Source organism: Schistocerca nitens, chromosome 3, assembly GCF_023898315.1.
Source record: "Schistocerca nitens isolate TAMUIC-IGC-003100 chromosome 3, iqSchNite1.1, whole genome shotgun sequence".
Taxonomy (NCBI): Eukaryota; Metazoa; Arthropoda; class Insecta; order Orthoptera; family Acrididae; genus Schistocerca; species Schistocerca nitens.
Window position 1 is genome coordinate 2,771,783 of NC_064616.1, and position 17,263 is coordinate 2,789,045.

Genomic DNA, 17,263 nt, shown 5'->3' on the forward strand with positions numbered 1-17,263 from the left:
ATTGTGTCTCTTATTTTTAATTTCGATGCAATTTCTGTGTTTCATCGTCAATGGGAAGGTCCAAGGGATACAGGAAACCTGCAGAGGTGCATCGGAATGTCAAACTTTTAACACAGGAAACGCTCAAAGCATAGAGAGTAGGAAGACTCAGTCTTCCAGTACTTAAGTCGGCATTGTGTCTCTTATATTTAATTCCGATGCAATTTCTGTGTTTCATCGTCAATGGGAAGGTCCAAGGGATGTAGTAAACCTGCAGAGGTGCATCGGAATGTAAAACTGGTGACACAGGAAACGCTCAACGCATAGACAGTAGGAAGACTCATTCTTCCTATACTTAAGTCGGCATTGTGTCTCTTATATTTATTTCCGATGAAAGTTCTGTTTTTCATCGTGAATGGGAAGGTCCAAGGGATATAGTAAACCTGTAGAGGTGCATCGGAAAATAAAACTGGTGACACAGGAAACGCTCAAATTATAGACAGTAGGAAGACTCAGTCTTCCTGTACTTAAGTCGGCATTGTGTCTCTTATATTTAATTCCGATGCAATTTCTGTGTTTCATCGTCAACGGGAAGGTCCAAGGGATACAGTAAACCTGCAGAGGTGCATCAGAATGTAAAACTGGTAACACAGGAAACGCTCAAAACATAGACAGTAGGAAGACTCAGTCTTCCTGTACTTAAGTTGGCATTGTGTCTTTTATATTTAATTCCGATGCAATTTCTGTGTTTCATCGTCAATGGGAAGGTCCAAGGGATACAGTAAGCCTGCAGAGGTGCATCAGAATGTAAAACTGGTGACACAGGAAACCCTCAAAGCATAGAGTGTAGGAAGACTCAGTCTTCCTGTACTTCAGTCGCCAGTGTGTCTCTTATATTTAATTCCGATGCAATTTCTGTGTTTCATCGTCAATGGGAAGGTCCAAGGGAAACAGTAAACCTGCAGAGGTGCATCGGAATGTAAAACTGGTGACACAGGAAACGCTCAAAATATAGACAGTAGGAAGATTCAGTAGTCCTGTACTTAAGTCGGCATTGTGTCTCTTGTATTTAATTCCGATGAAATTTCTGTGTTTCATCGTGAATGGGAAGGTCCAAGGGATATAGTAATCCTGCAGAGGTGCATCGGAAAGTAAAACTGATGACACAGGAAACGCTCAAAACACAGACAGTAGGAAGACTTAGTCTTCCTGTACTTCAGTCGGCATTGTGTCTCTTATATTTAATTCCGATGCAATTTCTGTTTTTCATCGTCAATGGGAAGGTCCAAAGGATACAGTAAACCTGCAGAGGTGCATCAGGATGTAAAACTGTTGACACAGGAAACGCTCAACACATAGACAGTAGGAAGACTCATTCTTCCTGTACTTAAGTCGGCATTGTGTCTCTTATATTTAAGTTCCATGCAATTTCTGTGTTTCATCGTCAATGGGAAGGTCCAAGGGAAACAGTAAACCTGCAGAGGTGCATCGGAATGTAAAACTGGTGACACAGGAAACGCTCAAAACATAGACAGTAGGAAGACTCAGTCTTCCTGTACTTAAGTCGGCATTGTGTCTCTTATATTTATTTCCGATGAAATTTCTATGTTTCATCGTCAATGGGAAGGCCCAAGGGATACAGTAAACCTGCAGAGGTGTATCAGAATGTAAAGCTGGTGACACAGGAAACGCTTAACACATAGACAGTAGGAAGACTCATTCTTCCAGTACTTAAGTCGGCACTGTGTCTCTTATATTTAATTCCGATGCAATTTCTGTGTTTCATCGTCAATGGGAAGGTCCAAGGAATACAGTAAACCTGCAGAGGTGCATCGGAATGTAAAACTAGTGACACAGGAAACGCTCAAAACATAGACAGTAGGAAGACTCAGTCTTCCTGTACTTAAGTAGGCATTGTGTCTCTTGTATTTAATTCCGATGAAATTTCTGTGTTCCATCGTGAATGGGAAGGTCCATGGGATATAGTAATATTGCAGAGGTGCATCGGAAAGTAAAACTGATGACACAGGAAACGCTCAAAACATATACAGTAGGAAGACTTAGACTTCCTGTACTTCAGTCGGCATTGTGTCTCTTATATTTAATTCCGATGCAATTTTTGTTTTTCATCGTCAATGGGAAGGTCCAAGGGATACAGTAACCGTGCAGAGGTGCATCTGAATGTAAAACTGATGACACAGAAAACGCTCAAAACGTAGACAGTAGGAAGACTCAGTCTTCCTGTACTTAAGTCGGCATTGTGTCTCTTATATTTAATTCCGATGCAATTTCTGTTTTTCAATGTCAATGGGAAGGTCCAAGGGATACAGTTATCCTGCAGAGGTGCATCAGAATGTAAAACTGCTGACACAGGAAACGCTCAAAACATAGACAGTAGAAAGACTCAGTCTTCCTGTACTTAAGTCGGCATTGTGTTTCTTATATTTAATTCCGATGCAATTTCTGTGTTTCATCGTCAATGGGAAGGTCCAATGGATACAGAAAACCTGCAGAATTGCATCAGAATGTAAAACTGGTGACACAGGAAACGCTCAAAACATTGACCGTACGAAGACTGTTTTCTTGTACTTAAGTCGGCATTGTGTCTCTTATATTTAATTTCGATGCAATTTCTGTGTTTCATCGTCAATGGGAAGGTCCAAGGGATACAGGAAACCTGCAGAGGTGCATCGGAATGTCAAACTTTTAACACAGGAAACGCTCAAAGCATAGAGAGTAGGAAGACTCAGTCTTCCAGTACTTAAGTCGGCATTGTGTCTCTTATATTTAATTCCGATGCAATTTCTGTGTTTCATCGTCAATGGGAAGGTCCAAGGGATGTAGTAAACCTGCAGAGGTGCATCGGAATGTAAAACTGGTGACACAGGAAACGCTCAACGCATAGACAGTAGGAAGACTCATTCTTCCTATACTTAAGTCGGCATTGTGTCTCTTATATTTATTTCCGATGAAAGTTCTGTTTTTCATCGTGAATGGGAAGGTCCAAGGGATATAGTAAACCTGTAGAGGTGCATCGGAAAATAAAACTGGTGACACAGGAAACGCTCAAATTATAGACAGTAGGAAGACTCAGTCTTCCTGTACTTAAGTCGGCATTGTGTCTCTTATATTTAATTCCGATGCAATTTCTGTGTTTCATCGTCAACGGGAAGGTCCAAGGGATACAGTAAACCTGCAGAGGTGCATCAGAATGTAAAACTGGTAACACAGGAAACGCTCAAAACATAGACAGTAGGAAGACTCAGTCTTCCTGTACTTAAGTTGGCATTGTGTCTTTTATATTTAATTCCGATGCAATTTCTGTGTTTCATCATCAATGGGAAGGTCCAAGGGATACAGTAAGCCTGCAGAGGTGCATCAGAATGTAAAACTGGTGACACAGGAAACCCTCAAAGCATAGAGTGTAGGAAGACTCAGTCTTCCTGTACTTCAGTCGCCAGTGTGTCTCTTATATTTAATTCCGATGCAATTTCTGTGTTTCATCGTCAATGGGAAGGTCCAAGGGAAACAGTAAACCTGCAGAGGTGCATCGGAATGTAAAACTGGTGACACAGGAAACGCTCAAAACATAGACAGTAGGAAGACTCAGTATTCCTGTACTTAAGTCGGCATTGTGTCTCTTGTATTTAATTCCGATGAAATTTCTGTGTTTCATTGTGAATGGGAAGGTCCAAGGGATATAGTAATCCTGCAGAGGTGCATCGGAAAGTAAAACTGATGACACAGGAAACGCTCAAAACATAGACAGTAGGAAGACTTAGTCTTCCTGTACTTCATTCGGCATTGTGTCTCTTATATTTAATTCCGATGCAATTTCTGTTTTTCATCGTCAATGGGAAGGTCCAAGGGATACAGTAAACCTGCAGAGGTGCATCAGAATGTAAAACTGTTGACACAGGAAACGCTCAATCCATAGACAGTAGGAAGACTCATTCTTCCTGTACTTAGCCGGCATTGTGTCTCTTATATTTAAGTTCCATGCAATTTCTGTGTTTCATCGTCAATGGGAAGGTCCAAGGGAAACAGTAAACCTGCAGAGGTGCATCGGAATGTAAAACTGGTGACACAGGAAACGCTCAAAACATAGCCAGTAGGAAGACTCAGTCTTCCAGTACTTAAGTCGGCATTGTGTCTCTTATATTTAATTCCGATGCAATTTCTGTGTTTCATCGTCAATGGGAAGGTCCAAGGAATACAGTAAACCTGCAGAGGTGCATCGGAATGTAAAACTAGTGACACAGGAAACGCTCAAAACATAGACAGTAGGAAGACTCAGTCTTCCTGTACTTAAGTCGGCATTGTGTCTCTTATATTTAATTCCGATGCAATTTCTGTGTTTCATCGTCAATGGGAAGGTCCAAGGGAAACAGTAAACCTGCAGAGGTGCATCGGAATGTAAAACTGGTGACACAGAAAACCCTCAAAACATAGACAGTAGGAAGACTCAGTCTTCCTGTACTTAAGTCGGCATTGTGTCTCTTGTATTTAATTCCGATGAAATTTCTGTGTTTCATCGTGAATGGGAAGGTCCAAGGGATATAGTAATCCTGCAGAGGTGCATCGGAAAGTGAAACTGATGACACAGGAAACGCTCAAAACATAGACAGTAGGAAGACTTAGGCTTCCTGTACTTCAGTCGGCATTGTGTCTCTTATATTTAATTCCGATGCAATTTTTGTTTTTCGTCGTCAATGGGAAGGTCCAAGGGATACAGTAAACCTGCAGAGGTGCATCAGAATGTAAAACTGCTGACACAGGAAACGCTCAAAACATAGACAGTAGAAAGACTCAGTCTTCCTGTACTTAAGTCGGCATTGTGTCTCTTATATTTAATTCCGATGCAATTTCTGTGTTTTATCGTCAATGGGAAGGTCCAATGGATACAGAAAACCTGCAGAATTGCATCAGAATGTAAAACTGGTGACACAGGAAACGCTCAAAACATAGACAGTAGGAAGACTCAGTCTTCCTGTACTTAAGTCGGCATTGTGTTTCTTATATTTAATTCCGATGCGATTTCTGTGTTTCATCGACAATGGGAAGGTCCAAGGGATACAGTAAACCGGCAGAGATGCATCGGAATGTAAAACTGGTGACACAGGAAACGCTCAACACATAGACAGTAGGAAGACTCATTCTTCCTGTACTTAAGTCGGCATTGTGTCTCTTATATTTAATTCCGATGCCATTTCTGTGTTTCATCGTCAATGGGAAGGTCCAAGGAATACAGTAAACCTGCAGACGTGCATCGGAATGTAAAACTAGTGACACAGGACACGCTCAAAACATAGACAGTAGGAAGACTCTGTCTTCCTGTACTTATGTCGGCATTGTGTCTCTTATATTTAATTCCGATGCAATTTCTGTGTTTCATCGCGAATGGGAAGGTCCAAGGAATACAGAAACCTGCAGAGGTGCATCGGAATGTAAAACTAGTGACACAGGAAACGCTCAAAACATAGACAGTAGGAAGACTCTGTCTTCCTGTACTTCAGTCGGCATTGTGTCTCTTCTATTTAATTCCGATGCAATTTCTGTGTTTCATCGTCAATGGGAAGGTCCAAGGCATACAGTAAGCCTGCAGAGGTGCATCAGAATGTAAAACTGGTGACACAGGAAACGCTCAAAACATAGACAGTAGGAAGACTCAGTCTTCCTGTACTTAAGTCGGCATTGTGTTTCTTATATTTAATTCCGATGCGATTTCTGTGTTTCATCGACAATGGGAAGGTCCAAGGGATACAGTAAACCGGCAGAGATGCATCGGAATGTAAAACTGGTGACACAGGAAACGCTCAACACATAGACAGTAGGAAGACTCATTCTTCCTGTACTTAAGTCGGCATTGTGTCTCTTATATTTAATTCCGATGCAATTTCTGTGTTTCATCGTCAATGGGAAGGTCCAAGGAATACAGTAAACCTGCAGAGGTGCATCGGAATGTAAAACTAGTGACACAGGAAACGCTCAAAACATAGACAGTAGGAAGACTCTGTCTTCCTGTACTTAAGTCGGCATTGTGTCTCTTATATTTAATTCCGATGCAATTTCTGTGTTTCATCGCCAATGGGAAGGTCCAAGGAATACAGTAAACCTGCAGAGGTGCATCGGAATGTAAAACTAGTGACACAGGAAACGCTCAAAACATAGACAATAGGAAGACTCAGTCTTCCTGTACTTAAGTCGGGCCGGCCGAAGTGGCCGTGCGGTTAAAGGCGCTGCAGTCTGGAACCGCAAGTCCGCTACGGTCGCAGGTTCGAATCCTGCCTCGGGCATGGATGTTTGTGATGTCCTTAGGTTAGTTAGGTTTAACTAGTTCTAAGTTCTAGGGGACTAATGACCTCAGCATTTGAGTCCCATAGTGCTCAGAGCCATTTTTTTTTTACTTAAGTCGGCATTGTCTGTCTTATATTTAATTCCGATGCAATTTCTGTGTTTCATCGTCAATGGGAAGCTCCACGGGATACAGTAAACCTGCAGAGGTGCATCGGAGTGTAAATCTGGTGACACAGGAAACGCTCAAAGCATAGAGAGTAGGAAGACTCAGTCTTCCTGTACTTAAGTCGGCATTGTGTCTCTTATATTTAAGTTCCATGCAATTTCTGTGTTTCATCGTCAATGGGAAGGTCCAAGGGAAACAGTAAACCTGCAGAGGTGCATCGGAATGTAAAACTGGTGACACAGGAAACGCTCAAAACATAGACAGTAGGAAGACTCAGTCTTCCTGTACTTAAGTCGGCATTGTGTCTCTTATATTTATTTCCGATGAAATTTCTATGTTTCATCGTCAATGGGAAGGCCCAAGGGATACAGTAAACCTGCAGAGGTGTATCAGAATGTAAAGCTGGTGACACAGGAAACGCTTAACACATAGACAGTAGGAAGACTCATTCTTCCAGTACTTAAGTCGGCACTGTGTCTCTTATATTTAATTCCGATGCAATTTCTGTGTTTCATCGTCAATGGGAAGGTCCAAGGAATACAGTAAACCTGCAGAGGTGCATCGGAATGTAAAACTAGTGACACAGGAAACGCTCAAAACATAGACAGTAGGAAGACTCAGTCTTCCTGTACTTAAGTAGGCATTGTGTCTCTTGTATTTAATTCCGATGAAATTTCTGTGTTCCATCGTGAATGGGAAGGTCCATGGGATATAGTAATATTGCAGAGGTGCATCGGAAAGTAAAACTGATGACACAGGAAACGCTCAAAACATATACAGTAGGAAGACTTAGACTTCCTGTACTTCAGTCGGCATTGTGTCTCTTATATTTAATTCCGATGCAATTTTTGTTTTTCATCGTCAATGGGAAGGTCCAAGGGATACAGTAACCGTGCAGAGGTGCATCTGAATGTAAAACTGATGACACAGAAAACGCTCAAAACGTAGACAGTAGGAAGACTCAGTCTTCCTGTACTTAAGTCGGCATTGTGTCTCTTATATTTAATTCCGATGCAATTTCTGTTTTTCAATGTCAATGGGAAGGTCCAAGGGATACAGTTATCCTGCAGAGGTGCATCAGAATGTAAAACTGCTGACACAGGAAACGCTCAAAACATAGACAGTAGAAAGACTCAGTCTTCCTGTACTTAAGTCGGCATTGTGTTTCTTATATTTAATTCCGATGCAATTTCTGTGTTTCATCGTCAATGGGAAGGTCCAATGGATACAGAAAACCTGCAGAATTGCATCAGAATGTAAAACTGGTGACACAGGAAACGCTCAAAACATTGACCGTACGAAGACTGTTTTCTTGTACTTAAGTCGGCATTGTGTCTCTTATATTTAATTTCGATGCAATTTCTGTGTTTCATCGTCAATGGGAAGGTCCAAGGGATACAGGAAACCTGCAGAGGTGCATCGGAATGTCAAACTTTTAACACAGGAAACGCTCAAAGCATAGAGAGTAGGAAGACTCAGTCTTCCAGTACTTAAGTCGGCATTGTGTCTCTTATATTTAATTCCGATGCAATTTCTGTGTTTCATCGTCAATGGGAAGGTCCAAGGGATGTAGTAAACCTGCAGAGGTGCATCGGAATGTAAAACTGGTGACACAGGAAACGCTCAACGCATAGACAGTAGGAAGACTCATTCTTCCTATACTTAAGTCGGCATTGTGTCTCTTATATTTATTTCCGATGAAAGTTCTGTTTTTCATCGTGAATGGGAAGGTCCAAGGGATATAGTAAACCTGTAGAGGTGCATCGGAAAATAAAACTGGTGACACAGGAAACGCTCAAATTATAGACAGTAGGAAGACTCAGTCTTCCTGTACTTAAGTCGGCATTGTGTCTCTTATATTTAATTCCGATGCAATTTCTGTGTTTCATCGTCAACGGGAAGGTCCAAGGGATACAGTAAACCTGCAGAGGTGCATCAGAATGTAAAACTGGTAACACAGGAAACGCTCAAAACATAGACAGTAGGAAGACTCAGTCTTCCTGTACTTAAGTTGGCATTGTGTCTTTTATATTTAATTCCGATGCAATTTCTGTGTTTCATCATCAATGGGTAGGTCCAAGGGATACAGTAAGCCTGCAGAGGTGCATCAGAATGTAAAACTGGTGACACAGGAAACCCTCAAAGCATAGAGTGTAGGAAGACTCAGTCTTCCTGTACTTCAGTCGCCAGTGTGTCTCTTATATTTAATTCCGATGCAATTTCTGTGTTTCATCGTCAATGGGAAGGTCCAAGGGAAACAGTAAACCTGCAGAGGTGCATCGGAATGTAAAACTGGTGACACAGGAAACGCTCAAAACATAGACAGTAGGAAGACTCAGTATTCCTGTACTTAAGTCGGCATTGTGTCTCTTGTATTTAATTCCGATGAAATTTCTGTGTTTCATTGTGAATGGGAAGGTCCAAGGGATATAGTAATCCTGCAGAGGTGCATCGGAAAGTAAAACTGATGACACAGGAAACGCTCAAAACATAGACAGTAGGAAGACTTAGTCTTCCTGTACTTCATTCGGCATTGTGTCTCTTATATTTAATTCCGATGCAATTTCTGTTTTTCATCGTCAATGGGAAGGTCCAAGGGATACAGTAAACCTGCAGAGGTGCATCAGAATGTAAAACTGTTGACACAGGAAACGCTCAATCCATAGACAGTAGGAAGACTCATTCTTCCTGTACTTAGCCGGCATTGTGTCTCTTATATTTAAGTTCCATGCAATTTCTGTGTTTCATCGTCAATGGGAAGGTCCAAGGGAAACAGTAAACCTGCAGAGGTGCATCGGAATGTAAAACTGGTGACACAGGAAACGCTCAAAACATAGCCAGTAGGAAGACTCAGTCTTCCAGTACTTAAGTCGGCATTGTGTCTCTTATATTTAATTCCGATGCAATTTCTGTGTTTCATCGTCAATGGGAAGGTCCAAGGAATACAGTAAACCTGCAGAGGTGCATCGGAATGTAAAACTAGTGACACAGGAAACGCTCAAAACATAGACAGTAGGAAGACTCAGTCTTCCTGTACTTAAGTCGGCATTGTGTCTCTTATATTTAATTCCGATGCAATTTCTGTGTTTCATCGTCAATGGGAAGGTCCAAGGGAAACAGTAAACCTGCAGAGGTGCATCGGAATGTAAAACTGGTGACACAGAAAACCCTCAAAACATAGACAGTAGGAAGACTCAGTCTTCCTGTACTTAAGTCGGCATTGTGTCTCTTGTATTTAATTCCGATGAAATTTCTGTGTTTCATCGTGAATGGGAAGGTCCAAGGGATATAGTAATCCTGCAGAGGTGCATCGGAAAGTGAAACTGATGACACAGGAAACGCTCAAAACATAGACAGTAGGAAGACTTAGGCTTCCTGTACTTCAGTCGGCATTGTGTCTCTTATATTTAATTCCGATGCAATTTTTGTTTTTCGTCGTCAATGGGAAGGTCCAAGGGATACAGTAAACCTGCAGAGGTGCATCAGAATGTAAAACTGCTGACACAGGAAACGCTCAAAACATAGACAGTAGAAAGACTCAGTCTTCCTGTACTTAAGTCGGCATTGTGTCTCTTATATTTAATTCCGATGCAATTTCTGTGTTTTATCGTCAATGGGAAGGTCCAATGGATACAGAAAACCTGCAGAATTGCATCAGAATGTAAAACTGGTGACACAGGAAACGCTCAAAACATAGACAGTAGGAAGACTCAGTCTTCCTGTACTTAAGTCGGCATTGTGTTTCTTATATTTAATTCCGATGCGATTTCTGTGTTTCATCGACAATGGGAAGGTCCAAGGGATACAGTAAACCGGCAGAGATGCATCGGAATGTAAAACTGGTGACACAGGAAACGCTCAACACATAGACAGTAGGAAGACTCATTCTTCCTGTACTTAAGTCGGCATTGTGTCTCTTATATTTAATTCCGATGCCATTTCTGTGTTTCATCGTCAATGGGAAGGTCCAAGGAATACAGTAAACCTGCAGACGTGCATCGGAATGTAAAACTAGTGACACAGGACACGCTCAAAACATAGACAGTAGGAAGACTCTGTCTTCCTGTACTTATGTCGGCATTGTGTCTCTTATATTTAATTCCGATGCAATTTCTGTGTTTCATCGCGAATGGGAAGGTCCAAGGAATACAGAAACCTGCAGAGGTGCATCGGAATGTAAAACTAGTGACACAGGAAACGCTCAAAACATAGACAGTAGGAAGACTCTGTCTTCCTGTACTTCAGTCGGCATTGTGTCTCTTCTATTTAATTCCGATGCAATTTCTGTGTTTCATCGTCAATGGGAAGGTCCAAGGCATACAGTAAGCCTGCAGAGGTGCATCAGAATGTAAAACTGGTGACACAGGAAACGCTCAAAACATAGACAGTAGGAAGACTCAGTCTTCCTGTACTTAAGTCGGCATTGTGTTTCTTATATTTAATTCCGATGCGATTTCTGTGTTTCATCGACAATGGGAAGGTCCAAGGGATACAGTAAACCGGCAGAGATGCATCGGAATGTAAAACTGGTGACACAGGAAACGCTCAACACATAGACAGTAGGAAGACTCATTCTTCCTGTACTTAAGTCGGCATTGTGTCTCTTATATTTAATTCCGATGCAATTTCTGTGTTTCATCGTCAATGGGAAGGTCCAAGGAATACAGTAAACCTGCAGAGGTGCATCGGAATGTAAAACTAGTGACACAGGAAACGCTCAAAACATAGACAGTAGGAAGACTCTGTCTTCCTGTACTTAAGTCGGCATTGTGTCTCTTATATTTAATTCCGATGCAATTTCTGTGTTTCATCGCCAATGGGAAGGTCCAAGGAATACAGTAAACCTGCAGAGGTGCATCGGAATGTAAAACTAGTGACACAGGAAACGCTCAAAACATAGACAATAGGAAGACTCAGTCTTCCTGTACTTAAGTCGGGCCGGCCGAAGTGGCCGTGCGGTTAAAGGCGCTGCAGTCTGGAACCGCAAGTCCGCTACGGTCGCAGGTTCGAATCCTGCCTCGGGCATGGATGTTTGTGATGTCCTTAGGTTAGTTAGGTTTAACTAGTTCTAAGTTCTAGGGGACTAATGACCTCAGCATTTGAGTCCCATAGTGCTCAGAGCCATTTTTTTTTTACTTAAGTCGGCATTGTCTGTCTTATATTTAATTCCGATGCAATTTCTGTGTTTCATCGTCAATGGGAAGCTCCACGGGATACAGTAAACCTGCAGAGGTGCATCGGAGTGTAAATCTGGTGACACAGGAAACGCTCAAAGCATAGAGAGTAGGAAGACTCAGTCATCCTGTACTTAAGTCGGCATTGTGTCTCTTGTATTTAATTCCGATGAAATTTCTGTGTTTCATCGTGAATGGGAAGTTCCAAGGGATATAGTAATCCTGCAGAGGTGCATCGGAAAGTAAAACTGATGACACAGGAAACGCTCAAAACATAGACAGTAGGAAGACTTACTCTTCCTGTACTTCAGTCGGCATTGTGTCTCTTATATTTAATTCCGATGCAATTTCTGTTTTTCATCGTCAATGGGAAGGTCCAAGGGATACAGTTAACCTGCAGAGGTGCATCAGAATGTAAAACTGCTGACACTGGAAACGCTCAACACATAGACATTAGCAAGACTCATTCTTCCTGTACTTTAGTCGGCATTGTATATCTTATATTTAATTCCGATGCAATTTCTGTGTTTCATCGCCAATGGGAAGGTCTAAGGAATACAGTATACCTGCAGAGGTGCATCGGAATGTAAAACTAGTGACACAGGAAACGCTCAAAACATAGACAGTGGGAAGACTCTGTCTTCCTGTACTTAAGTCGGCATTGTGTCTCTTATATTTAATTCCGATGCAATTTCTGTGTTTCATCGTCAATGGGAAGGTCCAAGGGATACAGTAAGCCTGCAGAGGTGCGTCAGAATGTAAAACTGGTGACACAGGAAACGCTCAAAGCATAGAGTGTAGGAAGACTCAGTCTTCCTGTACTTCAGTCGGCAGTGTGTCTCTTATATTTAATTCCGATGCAATTTCTGTGTTTCATCGTCAATGGGAAGGTCCAAGGGAGACAGTGAACCTGCAGAGGTGCATCGGAATTTAAAACTGGTGACACAGGAAACGCTCAAAACATGGACATTAGGAAGACTCAGTCTTCCTGTACTTAAGTCGGCATTGTGTCTCTTATATTTATTTCCGATGAATTTTCTATGTTTCATCGTCAATGGGAAGGTCCAAGGAATACAGTAAACCTGCAGAGGTGCATCGGAATGTAAAACTAGTGACACAGGAAACGCTCAAAACATAGACAGTATTAAGACTCTGTCTTCCTGTACTTAAGTCGGCATTGTGTCTCTTATATTTAATTCCGATGCAATTTCTGTGTTTCATCGTCAATGGGAAGGTCCAAGGGAAACAGTAAACCTGCAGAGGTGCATCGGAATGTAAAACTGGTGACACAGGAAACGCTCAAAACATAGACAGTAGGAAGACTCTGTCTTCCTGTACTTAAGTCGGCATTTTGTCTCCTGTATTTAATTCCGTTGAAATTTCTGTGTTTCATCGTGAATGGGAAGGTCCAAGGGATATAGTAATCCTGCAGAGGTGCATCGGAAAGTAAAACTGATGACACAGGAAACGCTCAAAACATAGACAGTAGGAAGACTTAGTCTACCCGTACTTCAGTCGCCATTGCGTCTCTTATATTTAATTCCGATGCAATTTCTGTTTTTCATCGTCAATGGGAAGGTCCAAGGGATACGGTAAACCTGCAGAGGTGCATCTGAATGTAAAACTGATGACACAGAAAACGCTCAAAACATAGACAGTAGGAAGACTCAGTCTTCCTGTACTTAAGTCGGCATTGTGTCTCTTATTTTTAATTCAGATGCAATTTCTGGGTTTCATCGTCACTGGGAAGGTCCAAAGGATACAGTAATCCTTCAGAGGTGCATCAGAATGTAAAACTGCTGACACACTAAACGCTCAAAACATAGACAGTAGAAAGACTCAGTCTTCCTGTACTTAAGTCGGTATTGTGTCTCTTATATTTAATTCCGATGCAATTTCTGTTTTTCATCGTCAATGGGAAGGTCCAAGGGATACAGTAATCCTGCAGAGGTGCATCAGAATGTAAAACTGCTGACACACCAAACGCTCAAACCATAGACAGTAGAAAGACTCAGTCTTCCTGTACTTATGTCGGCATTGTGTTTCTTATATTTAATTCCGATGCAATTTCTGTGTTTCATCGTCAATGGGAAGGTCCAATGGATACAGAAAACCTGCAGAGGTGCATCAGAATGTAAAACTGGTGACACAGGAAACGCTCAAAACATAGACAGTAGGAAGACTCAGTCTTCCTGTACTTAAGTCGGCATTGTGTTTCTTATATTTAATTCCGATGCAATTTCTGTGTATCATCGTCAATGGGAAGGTCCAATGGAGATAGTAAACCGGCAGAGGTGCATCGGAATGTAAAACTGGTGACACAGGAAACGCTCAAAACATAGACAGTAGGAAGACTCAGTCTTCCTGTACTTAAGTCGGCATTGTGTCTCTTATATTTAATTCCGATGCAATTTCTGTGTTTCTTCGTCAATGGGAAGGTCCAAGGCATACAGTAAGCCTGCAGAGGTGCATCAGAATGTAAAACTGGTGACACAGGAAACGCTCAAAACATAGACAGTAGGAAGACTCAGTCTTCCTGTACTTAAGTCGGCATTGTGTTTCTTATATTTAATTCCGATGCGATTTCTGTGTTTCATCGACAATGGAAGGTCCAAGGGATACAGTAAACCGGCAGAGATGCATCGGAATGTAAAACTGGTGACACAGGAAACGCTCAACACATAGACAGTAGGAAGATTCATTCTTCCTGTACTTAAGTCGGCATTGTGTCTCTTATATTTAATTCCGATGCAATTTCTGTGTTTCATCGTCAATGGGAAGGTCCAAGGAATACAGTAAACCTGCAGAGGTGCATCGGAATGTAAAACTAGTGACACAGGAAACGCTCAAAACATAGACAGTAGGAAGACTCTGTCTTCCTGTACTTAAGTCGGCATTGTGTCTCTTATATTTAATTCCGATGCAGTTTCTGTGTTTCATCGCCAATGGGAAGGTCCAAGGAATACAGTAAACCTGCAGAGGTGCATCGGAATATAAAACTAGTGACACAGGAAACGCTCAAAACATAGACAGTAGGAAGACTCTGTCTTCCTGTACTTAAGTCGGCATTGTGTCTCTTATATTTAATTCCGATGCAATTTCTGTGTTACATCGTCAATGGGAAGGTCCAAGGCATACAGTAAGCCTGCAGAGGTGCGTCAGAAAGTTAAACTGATGACACAGGAAACGCTCAAAACATAAACAAATGGTTCAAATGGCTCTGAGCACTATGGGACTCAACTGCTGAGGTCATTAGTCCCCCTAGAACTTAGAACTAGTTAAACCTAACTAACCTAAGGACATCACAAACATCCATGCCCGAGGCAGGATTCGAACCTGCGACCGTAGCGGTCATGCGGTTCCAGACTGCAGCGCCTTTAACCGCACGGCCACTTCGGCCGGCAAACATAAACAGTCTTCCTGTACTTAAGTCGGCATTGTGTTTCTTATATTTAATTCCGATGCAATTTCTGTATTTCATCGTCACTGTGAAGGTCCAAGGGATACAGTAAACCTGCAGAGGTGCATCGGAATGTAAAACTGGTGACACAGGAAACGCTCAAAACAAAGACAGTAGGAAGACTCAGTCTTCCTGTACCTAAGTCGGCATTGTGTCTCTTATATTTAATTCCGATGAAATTTCAGTGTTTCATCGTGAATGGGAAGGTCCAAGGGATATAGTAATCCTGCAGAGGTGCATCGGAAAGTAAAACTGATGACACAGGAAACGCTCAAAACATAGACAGTAGGAAGACTTAGTCTTCCTGTACTTCAGTCGGCATTGTGTCTCTTATATTTAATTCCGATGCAATTTCTGTTTTTCATCGTCAATGGGAAGGTCCAAGGGATACAGTAAACCTGCAGAGGTGCATCAGAATGTAAAACTGTTGACACAGGAAACGCTCAACACATAGACATTAGGAAGACTCATTCTTCCTGTACTTAAGTCGGCATTGTGTATCTTATATTTAATTCCGATGCAATATCTGTGTTTCATCGCCAATGGGAAGGTCCAACGGATACAGTAAACCTGCAGAGGTGCATCGGAATGTAAAACTGGTGACTCAGGAAACGCTCAAAACATAGAGAGTAGGAAGACTCAGTCTTTCTGTACTTAAGTCAGCATTGTGTCTCCTATATTTAATTGCGATGCGATTTCTGTGTTTCATCGACAATGGGAAGGTCCAAGGGATACAGTAAACCTGCAGAGGTGCACCGGAATGTAAAACTGGTGACACAGGAAACGCTCAAAACATTGTCCGTACGTAGACTGTTATCTTGTACTTAAGTAGGCATTGTGTCTCTTATATTTAATTCCGATGCAATTTCTGTGTTTCATCGTCAATGGGAAGGTCCAAGGGATACAGGAAACCTGCAGAGGTGCATCAGAATGGAAAACTGGTGACACATGAAACGCTCAAATCATAGACAGTAGGAAGACTCAGTCTTCCTGTACTTAAGTCGGGCCGGCCGAAGTGGCCGTGCGGTTAAAGGCGCTGCAGTCTGGAACCGCAAGTCCGCTACGGTCGCAGGTTCGAATCCTGCCTCGGGCATGGATGTTTGTGATGTCCTTAGCATAGTTAGGTTTAACTAGTTCTAAGTTCTAGGGGACTAATGACCTCAGCATTTGAGTCCCATAGTGCTCAGAGCCATTTTTTTTTTACTTAAGTCGGCATTGTCTGTCTTATATTTAATTCCGATGCAATTTCTGTGTTTCATCGTCAATGGGAAGCTCCACGGGATACAGTAAACCTGCAGAGGTGCATCGGAGTGTAAATCTGGTGACAGGAAACGCTCAAAGCATAGAGAGTAGGAAGACTCAGTCTTCCTGTACTTAAGTCGGCATTGTGTCTCTTGTATATAATTCCGATGAAATTTCTGTGTTTCATCGTGAATGGGAAGTTCCAAGGGATATAGTAATCCTGCAGAGGTGCATCGGAAAGTAAAACTGATGACACAGGAAACGCTCAAAACATAGACAGTAGGAAGACTTACTCTTCCTGTACTTCAGTCGGCATTGTGTCTCTTATATTTAATTCCGATGCAATTTCTGTTTTTCATCGTCAATGGGAAGGTCCAAGGGATACAGTAAACCTGCAGAGGTGCATCAGAATGTAAAACTGCTGACACAGGAAACGCTCAACACATAGACATTAGCAAGACTCATTCTTCCTGTACTTTAGTCGGCATTGTATATCTTATATTTAATTCCGATGCAATTTCTGTGTTTCATCGCCAATGGGAAGGTCTAAGGAATACAGTATACCTGCAGAGGTGCATCGGAATGTAAAACTAGTGACACAGGAAACGCTCAAAACATAGACAGTGGGAAGACTCTGTCTTCCTGTACTTAAGTCGGCATTGTGTCTCTTATATTTAATTCCGATGCAATTTCTGTGTTTCATCGTCAATGGGAAGGTCCAAGGGATACAGTAAGCCTGCAGAGGTGCGTCAGAATGTAAAACTGGTGACACAGGAAACGCTCAAAGCATAGAGTGTAGGAAGACTCAGTCTTCCTGTACTTCAGTCGGCAGTGTGTCTCTTATATTTAATTCCGATGCAATTTCTGTGTTTCATCGTCAATGGGAAGGTCCAAGGGAGACAGTGAACCTGCAGAGGTGCATCGGAATTTAAAACTGGTGACACA